At 38.7% G+C, this 14,319-nt stretch overlaps 1 protein-coding gene across 2 annotated transcripts in view; it reads left to right on the top strand.

The window, feature by feature from the left end:
* Positions 1-14,319, top strand: part of ADAMTSL1 (ADAMTS like 1) — a 443,632-nt gene that overhangs the window by 232,307 nt on the left and 197,006 nt on the right. The window lies entirely within an intron of this gene.

The raw sequence follows: 14,319 nt of genomic DNA, 5'->3' as shown, positions 1-14,319 counted from the left end.
TAGTTTGGTTTTTGTTTTTGTTCTTCTAAGCAAGGAAAAGAAAAAGCATAAGAGAAACCGAGACTCTTTAGTTGAATTTCAAACAAAACTGTATCAGTATAATAATTGCTTGCAGTTAATGCCTAGAATCTGTAAACTTGCAGTCTGTGCTTGTTATTGCCGACAGAGAACAAAACATGCTCTGCTTCAGAAAGCTTTTGATATGCAGTGCCTCAGGTCTCTAGTCAATTGCAGTATGTAAGTCACCAGAGCTGACAAAATGTTTGTGAGAAAGACTTCTTCTGATCTTCTACAAGCATTTTTGAACCCTTAGATCTTTCTCAAAGGATGTTGTCCAAGCAGGAAAACCACTTCTGTTGACTGGGACAATCTGTGTTCAGGGTCATTATGCTTACTGACTTCATTTAGCTTCATCTGAAGGCAAAATCTTGCCCATTGCATGTTATGGCATTAAATAATATTAAGTTGCTGAAGAATGAGAGTTTTAATGTCTCTCCTCTATAGCCTTTGAATAAATTTAAAGGATGCCTAAATAAGCTCTTTCACTTGTATTGGTATGACTTCATGAGGGCTTATTCAATTTTTAAAAGCGAACTGAATTCAAGTATCATGCAATTAAAGACATATAATCAGCAGCTCTATACTGAGAACCTGACCCAGTTATTTCTTCCCTGGATACTGACAAGTCTTGTGAACAAAAGTGAATTGTCTATGTTGAAAGGCTAGTAAGGTGGCACGCAGCACTATTTTTCATTGTAGTTCATAGAAGCAATCTTTTAATTAGAAACACAGCCACCAAACTAACAATGCAGTGAGAGGCATGTTAATAAATTCCAGAGGACCATGCAATATTTTGTGCTCAGTGCTGGTTAGAAAGTAGCAGCCATGTGAAACACAAGCTATTTTAAGCACTGGATATTGCCGTTGAAAATTACATGCTCCCAGCTATTATTTCTCCTACTCAGAGACGGGGACAGATGTAATTTCCAGGATACTTAACCACCTCCTCTGGATTCTTGAATTCTTTGAGAAAGCACAAGGATGGGAGAAAATGCCTTATTAAGGAGCCAATTATAACAGTTTTATTGTCATTTTGTAACTTGAGCACTTTTGCAGTTTTCACCTAGGGAAACAAAAGTGCTAAACTTGCAGAGAAAGCCACCTGAGCTAGCACAGCAGCTTGCTACTCATTTCAAACATCTGGCACTAACCCAGTTGAGCAAAATTAAATCAATGTGACTATTTTCACATCCTTGATGAAAGCGCTGCTTTCATTTACTGCTTGTCTTTCTGCTCTTCAATCTGAAGGAAATGTCATTTTCACTCTGTAATATCTCTGATCCTTCCTGGGGTACCAATGGGACATTTCAGGGTGGTAGTGGAGCTTGACTGCCCATGTGCCTGAAGGAGCACCCCTTCACATGGGTGAGTCTTTTTTTTCTGGCCAGTAGGACGTTTGGGTTCCTTCTTGGCTGACACTTTAGTTTTTCTCCCTGCCATCGTCTCAAAGTTGTTTCCTGTCTTGCTGCTGTTCTCTGCCTGATCTTTTTGGCATACCCTAGAGGGGGCTGCCGCACTGCTGGCCAATCTGCGGCAGTCGGCTGCTACTGAGCCACTCCATCAGCGTCGTCAGACTCGTGCTCCTTGCTCTGGCACACGCTTTGTGTGTACACCTGCACACAGAGGTACAGAATTCATCCGTGGGAATAGGGGGCTATAAGGCAGAGCACAGTGAGTTGATCATTCAGAATTTATTCAGATCAACTACTCCTTAAACACCAGTGATCATGTCTAAAAGTGTGCGCAGGCTGTATGCGAGAACATGCATTAACATTACATGGGGCTTCAACACTATTTCCTAGCTGGCAGATGGAACAAATACTGTAAAAAGTATTAAACCAATCGCCATGATGTCTCCTTGCCCCATGCTCCAGGTCCCTTGCTGTCAATGAGGAATGTTGTTTCCTACAGACATGCTGTTAAATATCATGACTGTCTTTAAGCAGTTCTGCCCACAGAACTTAATATGCAGACTTGATGGCACTGAAAATACTGATGATTTGGTTTGCAGATTGCTGGTTGCTGTGGTTGTAAATCTATTGTCATGCAAATGCCTAGTTTAGCCTGTTTATGAAAGCAGCTACTTTTTCATCAATCTCTGGGGCTGAATTTTGAACATGAGGCATTCTTTCCAAATACACTTATAATGGGAAATACTTAGCAGAGATATAGCAAGCTTGATCCTATGCTGTTCAGTGGGTTTTCAGCAGAGTTTAATATCTCATATATAGCCTTTTACTCAGACATGTCAGGTCAATGCAAAGACCAAACTGTGCAAACATAAGCCACACCTCTTAAAAAAATTCGCTTTCCACAGAAGCAATCCAATGCCAACGAATATACCTTTGCAAATCCTCTGGGCTGGGTATCAACACGTGTCATTAGTTAACATGAGTGCCTGATATCTTTGGCTCGGGACTATTTTGTGGAAGCAGGACAAGTCACAGCAAGTAGTGACACACACACTGCGGAAACATGTATTCTTGAAAAGTTTTCAGTCACATAAAGCACTTCAAAAATCTTGCAATGTAGAAGCCAGTAACTTTGTGCCTGATGCTGGAAAACCTGGCATGGGTTGCCAGATGCATTGTTTCATGGCTGCCAAGTAGATGCAACTAAATTCTCTCCATACTGCTCTGCCTCCTGTGTTGTCTTAATGAGATGGGTGAGATCAAGAGTAAGTCAGTCAACACTACCTGAACTGTTGGTTTTGCTTGATTATCCTTGACATTGTCTTATGTCTTGTTCTTCCTAAGGATCAAGAAGTGATTCTCTGAAACGCAATCAGACACCCATGTTCCTGAATCACAGATTAAGTGAGAATCTGGGTTGGGAAAATCCTCATTAAAATTGAAACAGAAACAAATTGTAAGAGACAGCAAATAAAAATATTTAAACTTTGTGCAAAATATTATTTGGAATCCAAATAGACCTTCTTTAATTAAACTCATAATTATGTCTCTCTAATGAAGCTTCACTTTAATTGCTTTCCCTTCTGGCAATAGTCTTGAACAATGTGTAAGATTTTTTCCTGGGCAATTCAGGAGTATATGAGTGGGGAAACTGCAAGTTTTCTGTCTGTGCAGGTCCAGCCCAGAGTTTTGCAGAACAGTGGCAGTACAGTCTGCATGTTACATGGTGATGGCACAGTAAAACATTCAGACTCAGTGTTTCCCAGAAGAATAAAAGAAAACATACAATGAGAGGAAGAAAAATAAAGGTGGAAAAGGATGTCTTTTTCCTCAAGTACTGAATCTCAGCTGCAGTTTGACTCTGCCCTGATAAACACCCAGTCTATTCTTACTGGAATTACTGGGCTATTTTTCAGGCCAGAGCAAGCTGCTGGTTTTTACTATGTATTAAAAAAGTACTTCTTTTTCCCTTTTAACTCTTTTTAAAACATTAAAATGCAGAGGGGAGCCTTAACTCAGCTCTGTCTCTCCTGCAACTTAAGTGGTGGAGCTACTGCAGCATTAATGCTTCAGGAGAGGAAAATAAAACCAAGGTTGAGAAAATTTGAACCAGTAACTTAACTAGTGGTTTACCAAATGCTGTCCTTGGACAGGTGCACCAGTTTCCTAAAAGGAGTTTTCGGTACCTCTTCGACAGCAAAAATTGTATCTTAATGTTGCACACATTTAAAATTCATTTGTTTTATCCTGCCCAATGACTATAGCAAGTGGCATGGTGGGTTTTACCTTCCTGGATATCACAGCATCGTAGAATCATAGAGTAGCTTGGGTTGGAAGGGGCCTTCAAAGGTCATCTAGTCCAACCCCTCTACAATGAGCAGGGACATCTTCAACTAGATCATGTTGCTTCTGTTTATTTAAGTAGCATTGAGCAGCATTACTTCAAACAAAAAACACATGAAATCTGAGCATATGATTAGAAGAAATTCGTTAATTTACCACTAAGACAATTAGGCAGACAGTGGTTTGGTAAACATTGACCGGGATCTTGATACTTGTAGAGAATCTTCATGTGATTTTAAGCATACCATGCACCTCACTTGCCTGTATGTCATATTCTCACATCTGAACATGGAACATAAAAGATACTTCTGAATTGCATGATGATAATGATGCGAATGAATAGGCATACCTATAAATTGCAAAGCATCAGTTTAATGTGACTCACACTGAAGAAACTGGCTAATTTTGAAGTTTGTCAGACACTTGGCACAGTGGTCCTAAAGTGTGCATTATATTCACCAGGTGAGCCTCATTTTTGTGTGGCATCTTTTTCATTGAGATGGATGTTTCTTTGGTAGGGCTGGCCCTAACCATGAATGTGCATCAATGGGTTTGATGGCCTACAGCTCACTCTCAGACTGCATTTTAAAGACTTCAAGATAAGACCAGCAGTCAGTTAATGGAAACAAAACTCTATTGGACAGAAAGGCCTTAGACATGTAAAACCTAATGATTAGAAGTGGCATTGTAGGAGATATATTAAAGACACATAAAACTCCTGGTGTTCCAGCCTCAGCCGCTAAGCAATACTACAAAACTACAACTCTTTAACCGTACTCATTGTTGTGGCACAGCATTATTGAGCAGTTTTCCTCTCCCCATTAGAACGTTTTAGCTAGCATATGTCTTTCTGAATGTCCAACTACATATAGGTTTTAGAAAGTTGAGCCTTTGGTGTACTTCATACAGATAACAAAATATATATTATAGTATGCTCTACTAGGCACATAGTGCTGTGTCAGTACAAAAGTTGTTATTTCATCTCTCGCTGCTTCGAGCTTACCTGCATTAGCTTTTCAACTGATGATGGCATCACAGGAAGTTATTGACAAGCTGACAGTATTTTATGATGCAATGACATGTCATTTACTCCTCCTCTTTCACTGTAGTCAAGGTCTGTGTTCATAAATGTTAAAAAATTAGCAACAAAAGAAACTAAACTCCCCTTGCAATTCACAGAGAAGATACAATGCAGACCTGCAATACAAATATGTCTGTTCTACTTTGTCTTTAACTCTGACAGAAGAACAAGTCCATACATGTGTAGTCAAAGCCGGGAAGGGAGAGTAGAGAAGGCCAAAGTAACACATAGCAGGGAAATGTAAATATTTACATATAAATAATGCCGTAAAACCACAGTAAGCAATTAGGATTGCAAAGGTAACCTGCTCCATAGTCTTTTGTGATTTAGTTTTTTTCCTACTATATCAAAGTTTTTTGCAGAAGAATAACTCTTAGCCAGTAGTCCTTGTATACTCTTTCACTGAACAAAGACATGCTTCAGCACAAGAATATTTCTTATCAACTTCAATGCTGTTGTGCAGGCAAATAAAATTACAAACCTCATGGGTCAGAACAATTGTTAATGTCAAAGATACATAAAACAAATCCTATAAATCAGAATGCAGATAAAAGAAAGAAGATAAAGCCAGAAACTGCATTAAGATGGCTCTGTAAAAGTCTTTCTAAATTAAATGTAGAACAGATTATGCAGTGCATCATGAAAAAGTAGCTTTTGGAAATAAGCACGCATGAAATACAATGTCCATTTCAGTGGACGAACTGCTTAAAAAAAGCAAATGGCACCTGGTGACAGACAAATTATAACGATGATTTCAAGAAGTTTCTTTTGAAGATATATGAAAATATTTTGTTATAGCTATGACTTCAGGCAAGAGCTAGGTGTTGCAAATGTAAAGGCCAGTCTGTCATATGAAGCAGCTGTGACATACAAAGATGTCGAGACTACAAGCTTCTCTCGCACAGATGAAGGAAGTCCTTTTGTTCTCTTATGTTTCTTATAATTATTTTGTGCTCTAGGATTAGGAAATGCATGATGCAACAGAATACCTGACAATAGTAGATGCTCATGAGAATTCATCAGCCCTTGAGGTTAAAGCTCTGAATCGTAGTAGAATACAGGACTCAAGTCTTATGTACTTTTCCCATGAAAAAATGTTTGCACAGCATGCTTTAAACTACTGAGTGTGTGAATAAATGATAGTTCTAAATAATCTAGTCCTAAAATTCAGTTAAAGAACAATTGTTCCCTTATTTGCTGACAAAGTTACTGGAAATCAGAAGTCCAACAGAACCAAATCATTTGGCTTCTGACTCTAAGTAACTCCAGCCAAGCAAGTCCTGAGCTTACCCATGCTCTCTCTCTCAATGTGTCATTTAATATGTTTTGATAATATAGTGACCAGTTTGATCAAAATAGACTGTGCATGGAGTTTAGACTGTGCACAACTCATAAATCCCATTCCTATATTACTGAGGGATTCAGTCTTTACTGATTAAAGTTGGTGAGGTTAATTTGTGAGTGTTCCTTCCATTGCTCTAAAATTTGTGCCTACTGAGGTAATTGTTTTGATTGGAGAATCACATCATTTTCATTTAAGGGGAAGGTTTAATGCACTTAGTCAAGACAGCTTTCTTCACTTTCTCGGTGTTTGTCACGCATAATGCCATGATCATTTTTATCTGTGAGTACCATGTGAAAGGCTTTTACTTTTTAAATTTAGATTATGTGAACATAAGTTGAGCTACATGATAAAACAAATCATAATGCAGAATAAAGACCATACAAATTAAGATTTTGCTCCAATTTTCACCTGTTTCAGTTTATAATATACTCTACCGCGTTCACTTTCGTAATTCTTGATTTCTTCCATGAATGAAAGGATTATGCTCCTTAAGATTATAGCATCTAACCACATGCCTGGCTCCATGCAAGCTCCTTATATATCTACCAGCCACAAGAGTTCTTTAAAAGTTTTTTAAAAGAGCCTTTTCCTTGAAGATTCAGTCCACATATGGATTTGAATTTTGAGTTGACGATTTTCATGAATTTAAACTAGAAGGTCAGTAGATCCCACCAGATGTAAACACAGGAAATAAAATGATTTAATTTTTTCAACTGTTTCTCTGATAGTCAGAGTATTTTCTGCTTCACTCGAAAGAAGAATATTATCTGTCTTCTTTCACTGCTTCCTGTATTTCTACCATTTTGAAACTGTTTAATCCATCAAGTAGAAACTACTGCTCTTTGCATAGTGAGCCGCAGTGCTGAGAAATTTAATATGGAACACGATAGCCTCCGAGTTATTAACATTATAATTTCTTCCAGTATTTTACTGGTTGCTTATAAATACATTTTTGTTATAACATAATAGTGCATTCATGGTCACGATTGTGTACAGGTAGGAGTTGTTCACTTTTCTCAAATATTTGCAAGAAACATAAACAAAAAACATATGTTTCAAATATTTCACTGAATACCTTTTTCCACTTTTGTGCATGTGTTGCAGCCATTTGAGCCCTGTGCTGTTTCAAAATCATACCGTTTACCCTCATGTTTTATGACATATTCTTTATCTTTCTGTATTTCTAAATGTGCTTTATGCTCTAAATTGAAGATTTTTTCCTCAAAAGTGACCCCCAATTCTTCTCCATCTCTGTAATTGTCACAAAAATAACATCGATTCCAGCTTTTGAACAAATCATTGGTGCTTTTGTGCTATAATCATTGCTGTTTGTCTGCATTGTTAATCTCTGTTATCTTGGCCAGCTTGGGGGAAAGTACTTTCTCTTTTGCCTGGAGAACCCCATTGTGACTGAGGGGTGTTCCATCCACGTGGCATCTTCACTAGTGTTTTGATTATTCAAAACTCTTTTGCTGAGAAAGGTTTTCTCCCCTGCTTCAAGATTTTGCTGGCTCAACATTTCAAAGTATGCTTTGTGCTGTCCAAGCATCCTCATTAATTGCTAGCACAAGAGATGGGCCAAAACCCAAAAAATATGAATCCAACTCTTCTTTCTCCACACCCCTTGTCTTTTGGAAACTTCGGAAAGCCGAATCCAGACACAGAGTTGAGTATTGCAAATTGGCCAAACCCCAATCCCACCTCCCTCACCTTAGGGGTTTTCCAAATCCTGATCCAAACTGTACTCCTACTCTTATTTTATGCCTAGTTTCTCTGCAAGATTCTTAAAACTTGCATATTTTTTCTTTGATGATATTTTGGCAGTTTCACCTGATTAATTTTAGGTTTCCTCATGAATTCTATACAGAATTACTTATGGTCTACTGCCATAGACGGAAAATAAGACAAGACAAAAGCCTTGTAAATTAGAGATCGAAAGAGTTAAAAAGTGTGTGAGAGTTTTTGTTTTATTTGGTTTGGTTTCTTCAGTAAAGTAATTCATAACTCATAAATCCCAAACTGTCGTCCATTTGGGGTGGTTTACAAAAATATAGGCTCTGTTCCTGCAATATTCAAAAGCATTATCATCATCCCCAAGTCTTGCTGTGTAATATCTCTAAAATCACTCTAAAAAAAAATGCTATAGCTGAATAATGAAACTTCCAGTAATTGTATGCAAACCTGTTTGTATCTGCTGTCAGTATCTGTGTCTTTAAAGGTCATGTTTCCGTGTTGTTTTCTGCCAACAGTGAGCCTAGAAAGTGAAACTCACGTATTGACCTTACATCTGAAGCTGGGCCTCTGAATTAAAAACCCAGTAATGACTAGAAACCAGTTATGGATTTGCAAGAATTGTCAGCATAGCACATGTCTCTTAGTTGTTTCAAGCTCCTTGTGAGATCTTTGTGTGTTCTGTAAGACAATGGAAGTGCTTTGCAGTTAATGTCAATCTACTGACATACTGCTTACAGTGTATTTCTTATCATCATAGGCAGTTAAAGGAGGTTTACTTCAATGTGATTTCTCATGGAACAAACTAACATACCAGTCCATGTAGCTTAGACAGCTAGCTTGCCTCTTCAGAGATCTTGTACAATTCTGTGCTCTGTCAGTGACTTCATGTAAAATCATGGGCAAGTTAGTGAATCTCCCTGTATGTAAAATGTAAAAAAGTATTTCCTGTGTTTTGCTGGCCATTCAGAGAGTATGATATAAACAGCTGTTAGAGCAAGCTGAGATATCATGTTAGCTGGGAGTCAAGAGTTGTAGAAAGACTGGAGATAAATAAATTGAACAGGCTTCTGAAAATAGGCTTGAAAATGATCATGCAGCAGTGCAACATTAGGGGAAACAGTCTTGTGTGAGGGAAAACAACTGGAAGATAGAAACTCACTTTCCAGAATGAGAATGTCAGTGTCCCAGAGTGGTGTGTGAGCCCACTCACAGACAGGCCCTGGGATGACTCTCAAAACAGGAATCTGGTTTAGTCTGCCCACAAGAAGCATGTCCAAAAGTTGAGGAGAGATATTAAGGGCATGTAAGTGGCATCCTGGGAAAGGAATAAGCCTGAGAGAGAAACAGTGTTGGAAGAATGATGGACATGTGCTTGTGTGCGTTACCAGGGGTTCTCCATCAAAGTAGGAGGAGGAAGCAATTTTGCATCTGCTGTTGCAGAATTCCTCTATTTTGCTGTTGTAATTCAGATCTCAAGCATGTCAGCTCAAGATGTTTGGCTCATCTGCTAAATTGTCTCACTCTTCCAATGAAAAAAAGGTGAATACAGTGTTAAATTGTTGTGAAAAACACTGCAAGAGTCTATAAACTTTTAGACACTTAGATGAGATTTTGGGTTTGACTTTTCAGCTGCCAGCGATTAAGGACTGTTACTGAAGCACAATAGGTATCTTAGTTCATACGGTAAATGGTGATGATCTAACATGGGAAGGAGGGGAGGTCTTTGCAGCTCATCACTTCAGTGAGTTCAGCTAAATTTCTAGAAAGAAACAATCCTCATGTAAGAATTCACTCCATTTGTTCCCACAATTCCTGCAGAAAAAGCAACTGTTCAACTTCAAAGTTGAAAGCTCAAAATGTTTCATGTGAAACTGTCTCATCTGTCTGATTTTTGCCCAGTTAAGTGAAATGCATTATACAGTGTTACATATCATCTCCTTCTCAAGAGTTCTCTCGTTAGATGTAGAGGTTCTTGTGGGTCACAGCACATCAGTTCCCAGGAAACCTCATCGCACCCCAGTGCTCATGACAGCCAGACTCTCATACAGGGCAAAGACTGAAAGAGTCTGAAGGTTAAACTGTCCCTCTGTTGCCCTGCTAGGTGTGAATGAGGATCTTTGTACTCCTCAGAACTATATTATTCCTGCTATATTATTCCTGCTATTGTATGTTTGAATTTTGTCTCAAGTCAGATGTCTAAGTAGAGATTTTGTATGCATCAGCACCTTAACCTTTGAGGAAAGTGCTTTTATAATCACAGATTGTGTACCTCTGGGTGAGCTTCACCTGGCAGTCCAGAATATTGCAGTCCTTATAACTTCTATTATTGTTGCTTTCACATCTACTGAAGGCATGCACACACGTAAATGTGAATCCTATCTAAAGCTCCTTATAAAGTGCTAGAGCTTCTGCTACTCACTTTCCATACCTGTGCAAGATTCCAGTTTTCCAGAAATCAATCCAGGCTTATTAAAAAAAAAAAAAAAAAAATCTAGAAAGAACTGTTGACTGAAAAAGTAAAAAGAAATAAAAGTCCTGATTGCAACAGGCCTGATGGCAAAAAAGAGGCCCAACCTCCAGGAAGAGACAGGTGGCTTCTGAGTGAAAACGGTAACGTATTCCCCCAGGGAGATCAGCTCCAAAGCTGAGTTCACTCTTTCCTGCAATAAAGCATATTGATGTTAAGTGTTTTCTTCTGCCTGCACTTGTGTTTTTTGAATTAAGCATTGTTAAATATGTAGAGCTTAAAAAACTCCTTTGCTTCTACTTCCATTTCATATAATCTGCCATAGGTGTACAGTGCTGATAACCAGTTCTGTTTCTTACAAACAGATGCAAACCAATTTAATTTAAACACCTGGCAGAGGTGAAGAGAACTGGAACTAATGACCAGCACAGAAAGTGGAAGGAGTAATTTTCAGGACATGGCGTAGTATGTATTTGTGCGTTCACTCTCCCCTAAAATGAAGAAGGGCTTACAGATGTAGTATCAGGGTTTGAAGTTGATGTATTTGTATGGGTATACTCAGAAAGTGATAATGAATGCAATCCTGGACCTGCCAATCTCCAGTATCCATTTTGCAAATGATCTCAAAGGACTCAGGACTTAATCTGTAGCATTAATATCTTGTTGAGAACAATATGTCCTACAGGTGAAAAAAGTGCTGTACACAGCAGGCACCATCTACGTTAGCTAACACATTCCTCGAGCTTTCAGCTATTACCTGCTGTGCATAGAAGTCTTTTATCACTCTGAATTCTTACATATGTTTGTGGTGCATGACAGAGAGAGTTTCGAGATGAACAGGACCTTTGCTTTGCCCTTTTCAGGCAATGTTAGCTTATTTAGGCCATGTTTTCTGTCTTACTATAGGCTTTGAGTATATATGCAAACCAAAAAGAAATACTCCCACCCCCCAAACGAGTGTTCCATATCAAAATGACCTTTCAGCAAGATAAGTAAATGAACTCCATACAAAATGCATATATACAGTGTAATAGAACTCTGGAGCTGAACAGCAGGCTATGGAGATGTTCAGCTCCAGAACACTTCCAGACACTTTGTGCCTTAAAGTCATTGTTCAGTAAATCTGCATTTCTTTTTCAGTTTGTTGTTTGGTGGTGGTGGTGATGGTTTTGGGGGTTTTGTTGGTGCTGTTGTTTTTCTTTTTTTTTTTTCTTTTTTTTTTTTTTTCAGTTAGAAATAATTCAAATAAGTCTTTAAGTTGATGCAACACTGCACTGTGGAAATTGGCAGATACTGGACGTGACTCCTTATTAAAGCTGTATGCAAGAATTCGAGTAGACTTTTCTTTTGGATTTGATCCATGTGAGTTTCCATTCTTTGAATTTCACTTTGAGTTCTAGGTTTAAATATGTGCAGAAAAATGAAAGCCAAACTGTTGGAAGTATGATAGTCATGTGGTTTCGTGAAAAAAAATATGGAGTTTCTTTTGAAAACAGCATTCAAGCTGCATTTTAAAATATGGTCTGAATTTTAAACGTGCAACAAAACATGAGATGTGGTGAATTTCATATGACTTAAAATGCTATTATGAATGTCTTGCTGATTAGCTGCTTACTAAACAAATAACTTGAATAAACAGAGCCTATAATAGCTAAATCACCTCTTCAAACTGTCTGAACATTGCTGGCCAGATATTTTGGTAGCATTACTATAACATCTTCAACTCACTACAAGAAAGACATTGAGATGATGGAGCACATCCAAAGAAGGGCAATAAAGCTAGTGAAGGGTCTAAAGAACAAGTCATGTAAGGTTGTTTAGCCTGGAGAAAAGGAGGCTGAGGGGACACCCTTTTGCTCTCTACAACTACCTGAATGGAGTAACAAGTGATAGGGTGAGAGGAAACGGTGTCAAGTAGCACCAGGGGAAATTTAAATCAGATATTAGGGAAAATTTCTTCACAGGAAGGGTTATCAAGCATTGGAATAGGCATTCTCATGGTAGTGGTTGAGTGACAATTCCTGGAGGTGTTTAAAAGGTGTGTAGATGTGGCAATTAGGGGCATAGTTTAGTGATGAATTTGGAAGTGTTAGGCTAATGATTGGACTCAATGATCTTCAGGGTCTTTTCCAATCTAAATCATTCTATGATTATATAATTCTATCCTATGAAAAAATTACTTCTCTTGCCATCATTTTCCACACAGAATTCTCATCAGCTGCAATGCGGGGTCCATGAGCAGAGCAATGGTAGGATACACAGATTCCAAGTACAATCCAGTTATTTCAGCTTAGGTGATTTAGTTGCTTGTTGGGGCCCATGTACTGATAAGATTCTCCGAACTTTTTAAAAAACTGACGTTTTTCAAAGCTGAACAAGAAATGTCTAAAATCAGGAATTCTGAAATGGATTTCTGCAGTATTAGTGCAACAAGTCCAGTTTAAGGTGGGCTAAGAGAAAGGGAAAAAAAAAAAAGGACATAAGGTTACATATGGTTATGAAAATGTCCTCAATTGTTTCACCTGTTGTAAGCCAAGTAATCATAATCGCAGCAGTGTCATTCTTAAAATTAAAGCAGTCACCATTTCATCTCTTCAATATTGTAAATCTGGCTGTTTATCACGAAACTTTGGCCTTCAGAATTTTGTGTAAAGGAATTCCAGAAGCTATCTGTAAGTACTTCACCTATGATATTGATCTTCTTCGGTCAAACGAAGAGAGTATGGGAGAAAACAGATAGCAATGGAAAAAATTCTTTTGTACAGCTCTCAGGTGTGTGTTGACACTGTTGGGGAAGCAAAAGGTTTGGGTGGTCTATGTGGTGGTTCTGGTGTTGTTATTTATGAAAAGTACACTAGATTTTTAGTAGATTTATATGTTTCCCTAGTCTGCAAGGGCAATTTGAGAAGTTGTAAATTCTGACATAGTGTCATCCTACAGTGGTTTCCTCACTCCAAGCAAGAGGGTGGTGCAAAGTGGTCCATCCCTCCCCTTTTCTCCAGGAAGTGGTCTCTGAAGTTGCTGTGTGAGGAGATTTGGACACATAAAGGACTCACTGGTGGCAGAGGAATCGTAGTACCCATTTCAGGCCTTTTGTCACCCCCACTGTGTTCAGTCCATCTAGCCATTTTTCTGTCATTAGCCCCTTCTCACTGAGCATTTTCTGTTGTCCTGGATCTGTTTCCTTGCCTGTCCCAGTCCAATTGTCCTCAATCAAGCTACTACTGGCCAGTGCAAGCTGAAAACTGTTTCTTCCACTGCTCCTAATTAATTTCTTGTTCCAGATTTTTCCCTTCAGCTCAAGTTCCCAAGCCCAACTCTGTCTAGTTTATCTCTTTTCAATTTTGGCCTTCAGATGTCTTCAGCGTTTATCTTTCTGCTCCTGTTCTGCCAAGCCAGACCTTCTTTCCTCCTATGTGACTTCTCAACATCTGTAACATTTTTTCTCACCTCAGTTCCTTCCTTCTTGCAAATTCTGTGTCACTCTCCATCTGCTCATCTGGCTTTTCCTTGAGGCTGTTTTTCATTTCTAGTTATGTGTAGTTCTCTTAAATGGTCTGTGGTCCACACTTTTTCCTTTCTGTCGCTAGTCCTGGTGCCCTTGACAGAGTTGCCCTTTCCTCTGCTAGATTCTGACTTAAGTTTCCTTTCAGGCTCATTGTTAGTAAACTGTTCTCCACCTCTAAAACACAAGTACCTTATTTTTCTCCTTCGTCGTCTGAGCCTACTGAGGTACCACAGTCAGGAGCTTAGGGAACACAGTGCTTTCCATATGCCCATCTGGACACAGTACACCCTACAGCACCATGAAGTTGTGATTGCAAGACATGTCCAACTCAGTTCCATGAGAGAGAATGCCTTCTGCATTGAGAAAGAG

Source organism: Patagioenas fasciata, chromosome Z (genome assembly GCF_037038585.1).
Source record: "Patagioenas fasciata isolate bPatFas1 chromosome Z, bPatFas1.hap1, whole genome shotgun sequence".
Classification (NCBI taxonomy): domain Eukaryota; kingdom Metazoa; phylum Chordata; class Aves; order Columbiformes; family Columbidae; genus Patagioenas; species Patagioenas fasciata.
This window is presented reverse-complemented; position numbering and strand designations above follow the sequence as displayed.